Here is a 6,207-nt window from a genome sequence, read left to right on the forward strand (position 1 = left end):
TATTGCAAAATTGAGCTAACGTGCTCGGTTAAGACTACTTTCCTAGGTGCTTGGATTTTGTTCTTCCTTTTTTGGGTGCATAAGTCTTTTAAAAACTTGGCATAAGCCGAAATTTGCTTGATTGCATCCAAAAGTGGAAGATTGACTTTCACTTGCCTAAACACGTCCATAATTTCATTGATTTTGGCCTTTTTCTTGTCATTTGAAATGGATCCTTTTAAGGCATTCGGAAATGGAGCTTTTGGTTCAAAACTCTTTTCAAAAATTTTCTTTGAACTCTCTTCAACACAAGAAGTTTTCAAATCATTTTGCAAACCTTCCTTTTCAAAATCACTTTTCAAATCACTTTTCAATACATTCTCATTTGAAAAATTATGTATATGCAATGAAGGAGGAATAGGATGTGAAACGGGATGGGTGTTAACTTTGAGTTGCACCGGTTCACTCTCTTCATTGGACATACCCACTTGGTTGTCCACAATCTTCCCACTTCTCAAGGTTGTCACCGTATTGACATGCTCTATTGTGTGACCTTTGGAAGAGGAATGAGTCTCCACAACACATGGTTGCTTTGGTGGGGCATTCAAAGGCATTTTCCCTTTCTCTCTAGCATTTAAGTGCTAGCTATTTTCCCTACTTGGGTTTCTAGCTTTGCAATGGATTGAGAGTGAGAATGAAGCAATTGAGTATTAGCCTCTAAAGTGCCTAGAGCGGTCAAAACTTTCTCTTTAAAGGCGGGACTCCTAGAATTCCCTTGAGAATATAATTAACTTGGAAAATGAGAATTAGAGAATTGGTTTCCTTGTGATTGAAATGGTCTATATCCTTGGGAACTTTGGTTTTGCATTGGAGGTGGAATGTATTTCCCTTGGAAACCGCCTTAGGGATGGTTTGAGCCTTCCCCTTGGTTTTTCCAAGAAAAATTCGGATGATTCCTCCGACTTAGATTATAATGATTGCCATAAGGATTGTTCCCTTAATTAACAAAAGTTGCATTAACTTATTCATAATGTTCACCTTGCACATGTCCATGGGGACAATTGGAAGTAGAATATAAAACACTTGAACAAGTCATACATGTCTCATTAGATGCATGATGCGAATGGTTAGGAATGGAAGATATTTGATTTGCCGAGTTTTGGTTGATCAAGAATTGATCAAACCTTTGAGATAAGGATTTCATCTCGGCGGCTATTTCATTGGAATGGTCGACTTGATACAAGCTAAAGCTCTTTCTTCCACTAGAATTCCTACCATTCTTAGAAGATAGAGTTCGATGCAAAGAATTTTCGCTCATGCTCTCATAAAGACGCTACACGTCATCCTCATGCCTATCAATGTAAGAGCTACCCATGGAAGCATCAACCATGCCTTTGTGATTGTCCGATAAGCTCTCAAAGAAATATTAAACTAGTTTCCATTTGGGCATGTCATGATGTGGACATTTCCTAAGCAATTCATTAAAGCGTTCCCATGCCTCATGAAACGTTTCTCCATCCCCATGTGAAAATTTCCGAATTAAGGTTCTCATGGCATTGGTCTTAGAAACTGGAAAGTACTTCTTCAAGAATTCTTGTTGCATTTCTGCCCAAGAAGTGATTGAAAAAGGCCTAAGATTGTTAAACCAATACTTTGCCTTGTCTTTTAAGATGAATGGAAAAAGTTTGAGTCTTAAGACCTCCTCCGGCATGTCCGTAAATTTTACAGTGGAACATACTTCTAGAAACTCATCCAAATGCTTGTAAGGTTCTTCACTTGGAAGTCCATGATAGTTAGGAAGCATTTGAATGGTTTGTGGCTTGATCTCATTGTGATGTACTTTAAATGGTGGCAATTGAATGCATGTGGGTGCATTGTATTCATTAGGCACATAGTGATCTCTAAAAGCAAGTGGAGGATTAACAATTTGAGGTGCAACATGGGCTCTTTGATTGCCTTGAATAATGGGTGGTGGTGGAGCATTAATTGGCCTTGGCATTCCCAATGGAACTTGGCCTTGTTGTTGTGGTGGATAAATGAATGGCCTTGGCATGCCTAATGGTACTTGCATGTTATCACGATGCACATTGGGGTGGAGGATACCTTATTGGTCTATGTGACTAAGGTCCTCCACATGGTCCTCATTGTGTCCTTCCATTAATGAAATGGATTGACTAGAACTACCTCTTCCCCTAGGGTTTCGAACAATGGATTCCAGATGAAAATTTAAAGGGACAAGAGTGGGTCTCAATGATCTACGACCATGCATGCACAATGCAACACAACAAGAAAAAATGTCAAACACTTCACCTTCATAACAAATTAACTATTAACAAACTTCCTACACATACATTGTTCCCATACTCCCATGCTTGAATAACATGCAAAAAAAGTAAATTTTGCCTCCACTCGGGTTCACGATTTATCTAAGAATTGAAATACAAGCCTCCACGCGGGCCGACGATTTAACTAGAGATTGAGTTAGAAATATCTCACAAAGGTCCTATAGCACTTCAACTCCAAAATTTTTAGCTTACGTTAGCAATTTTTTTTAGAATTTAGCCTTTCTCCATGCTTTTGCTTAGCTTCTTTGCTTGGATGTTTCTTTGCTCACCTTCTTGCTCAATGCTCCTAGTCAAACAAGAACCAACACAATAAGTAATAAAAATAAAAATAAAGTAAAGACACGATCAAAAGAGTACTAATTCCTAATTGATTCCACAAATACGACGTTGCCAATTAATCAATCCCTGGCAACGGCGCCAAAAACTTGGTGGTGGTTTCTGTCATCGCTACACCACAAGCTTAGAGAATGTGCATTAAGGCGAGGGCCAAGTTTTACATTTATAAAAGCCACTACTACCTTCACTGAAAATATATTTAGGAAGAGTATGGATCGTCCCAAGGGATTGTGAGGGTCGCAAGAGGTTGTGGAATCAAAATTAGGGTTAGCATGTCGAGTGATCAAAAGATTGGTTGGTGGTTGAATTAAGCTAAGATGCACTTTAAACTAAACAATAATGCAATAGAGGTAAAATGAGAGAGAGAGAGATCTTGGGGTTTAGAGATCACCACTAAGTACAACTCCTCTACACCTTTAATGAATGATTAATGAGGGGAAAAGCATGTATTATGACAATGGTATATGTATGTGTGGTTGTTTCAACAAGCATGGATGACAAATTAAATATATATTGTCTAAGCAACATAGTGGATAGCACAACATATCAGATTAAGCCATTAATCCTTTCTTTAAACTCACAACTAAACACAACACAAAATTAGATAAATATGCCACTTGCTTTCAGGAGTATGGAACATCAAACAACAAGTATGGATTGTCCTCCCATTTAACATCTAGCTACCACTACACTACAACTACGCTAATGACAGGAAATTAAGCTAATTAAACTAAGGGAGAGGCACAATCCATCAAGAAATAAGCATGAACCATCAAATAAACCACAAGGACTTTCCATTAAGCACTATGTCTTGACAATCTCTAGATCTATAGCATTAACACATATAGACATATATCAACAACACAAGAAATAGAGGCAAACAAATGAACATCTATTGTAGCATACATAGACATATGGATAGAATGAAATGATCAATTGGAAAGCATTAAACCATACAAATCATTGAATAAACAAGATCTATATATAACTATGTCAAAACAAGTATCACAATACAAATCCCTTAAAAAATACATAAATTAAGATGTAGGAAGCATGCTTAGGGCTAACTCTAGCCCCAAGAGGATGTCTAGCCACTCATGGATGGTATCCTCCAACCCTCAAGGGCTAACTCCATGGTAGAGATTTGCTTCTTGGTTGACGAAGAATCTCCAATGGTGTCTCTAGCCTCCTCCTCCTCTAAGCTTCCTCTCCAAGAGTTCTACAAGGTATGATATGATATGATGTGATATGATGTAAAAAGTAATCCTTATCCTTATATAGGTAGGTCAAATGACACCCAAAATAAGCTGGGGTCATACAGCAAATATTCCCCATTGATTGGATAAAGGACAACCTTTTGTGAGCTGGAAATTTAACTTTTTTGCACTGGAAGAAGTTAGATCGATCAAACCTTAGACTTGGATTGATCAAACATGGCTGAGATTTATTGAACTTAGGCTAGATCGATCCTCACTGGCGGCACCTTTTTGGATAAAAACAAATCTTAGATATTTTGAAGATATTTTTGGGAAAAGGACAAAAGCGGTTGGTAAATTGGTACAGCTAGATAAGATCTAGCATCTGGATGAGGACAAGAAAGTTCGATTGATCGAAGAATAACGTTGGATTGATCGAACTTTTGAGATCTCTGAAAATGGCATCATGGCTTGGATCTATCTTTAAGTGCTGAAATCGATGGAAGTTTGATCGTTCGAAGACTAATGTTGGATCGATTGAAGATGCTCAAATTCCACCTTTGAGCTTCCTTTTGCTCTACTTTGCTCATTTCTTTGATTCATCCCAGAATTGCTTCATTTCTGCTCTTATTTGGCTGAGTTAGCTTATTTTCGGGATAAGTGCCTGAAAATGGAAATAATACGAAATTAATCTAAAATGGTAAAGTAAGATAGATAAAGGTACTAGAATGCCTAAGCTTAAGGGGTTTATATACGGACTTTTCAGCGCTTATCAGATAGATATATCACTTTAGGTCTTTACACATGTGTATTTAGGGATTCGAATATGCAATATTCAGCGCTCATCAGCATCGACCATGTTCCTATGTAGATCAGATAATCCATCATAGAAGATTTACACTAAGTGCCATTTAGCAATATTATAGTGTGGACATTTCCTCAGTAGATCATTTTACTTTTCCCAAAAATCATGGAGTTGTTCACCCAGAATTTGTGAGAACGCCATAATCTCTCTTCTCATTTATGTGGTTTTACCCACAATAAAGTACTTTTTCAAGAATTCCTATTGCAATATGTCCCAAGTAGATATGAAATTAGTTGGAAGGGCATACAACCAGGTTCTTCTTTTGTCCTTGAGAGAGAACTGAAAAAGTCGCATCTTGAATGCGTCATCTGAAAAAGTGGACAACTTGGTAGTTAAACACAATTTGAAAAACACATCCAAGTGCTTCTAAGGATTTTTTGTTGCAAATACATGGAATGTAGGAAGCATTTAGATCATAGCATGCTTAATCTCAAAGTGGTATGCATTAGACTATAGAAATTGAAAGCACGAAGGGGATGTATATAATGTTGGAATGAAATGATCCCTCAATTATGGTTGTGGTGGAAGAACAGGTGTCACTAACACACATGCTCCATTTTATGCATTATCCTCAGCCATGTTTCTCCCAAAGGAATCCCCTAACAAGTTCAAATTCTTTATAGGTCTTCTAATTTGCTTAAGATTTTTCTTAAGTTCAAGGTTGTATTGAAGTATTGGTTCTGATAAAGAACGACGACCTAACATGCACTAAGTCCGATTGCATAAACAGTAACAAAAATAAAAATTTCAAGTAAAGAAAACAACAAAAACTCACAAAAGGTCCTGAAACCAAAGCTTCTTTTCCTTAGGAGTCTTCGTCCTCGCTATTAAATTCCTAAACTTGAAAAGAAAAAGAAATAAGATGAGATGTGAAAAAGTCTAAAGACTTATAAATCAAAACAGAACTAATTGTAAAATAAACAAACAACAAATCTCCCCGGCAATGGCGCCAAAAATTGATGTGTGTCAAAATATACCACTCGCAATAGCACGAATCCTTATAGAATAGGGCTATATTAACGATGTTGATCCCACAGAGAGATATGTGTTTACTGTAATATCCAATTAATCCGATTTTGATTCAGAGATAAATGATCTTTTGATTGGTTATTTGTCACGAACATAAAATAAAATAAAACTAAATTAAAGTAAAGAGATCAGAGAGAGAAAATATTAGGGATTGACTTCACCACGAACTTTGTATTATAGTCAACCGTTCAATCTTGGGATTTCAAAAATTTATATATCAAATGAATTAAACTCAATAATATTCATTTAATTCAGTTTTAAAGAAAGATATTTTATGAATTTCAACTAACAAAAACCTATCTTCGGTTAGCACGAATTATCTACCTACCTACTTCTAACTAATTTTGTAGTATAACTCATCTTCCTTAGGCATAACCTATGAAAATATTCATTCATGAAAAATGTTGGAACACCATTGCATGGTCTCTATTCTTACTGTCTAGAAGCCTTTATGCCA

The 6,207-nt window shown here is 36.5% G+C and overlaps 1 pseudogene; it reads left to right on the forward strand.

The window, feature by feature from the left end:
- Window positions 1–1,427: 1,427 nt before the first annotated feature.
- On the forward strand, window positions 1,428–1,526 carry LOC132280477 (small nucleolar RNA R71; annotated as a pseudogene).
- Window positions 1,527–6,207: the final 4,681 nt, after the last annotated feature.

Source organism: Cornus florida, unplaced genomic scaffold (assembly GCF_030987335.1).
Source record: "Cornus florida cultivar Cherokee Brave unplaced genomic scaffold, ASM3098733v1 CherokeeBrave_3.0.0_Hap2_Chr10, whole genome shotgun sequence".
Classification (NCBI taxonomy): Eukaryota; Viridiplantae; Streptophyta; class Magnoliopsida; order Cornales; family Cornaceae; genus Cornus; species Cornus florida.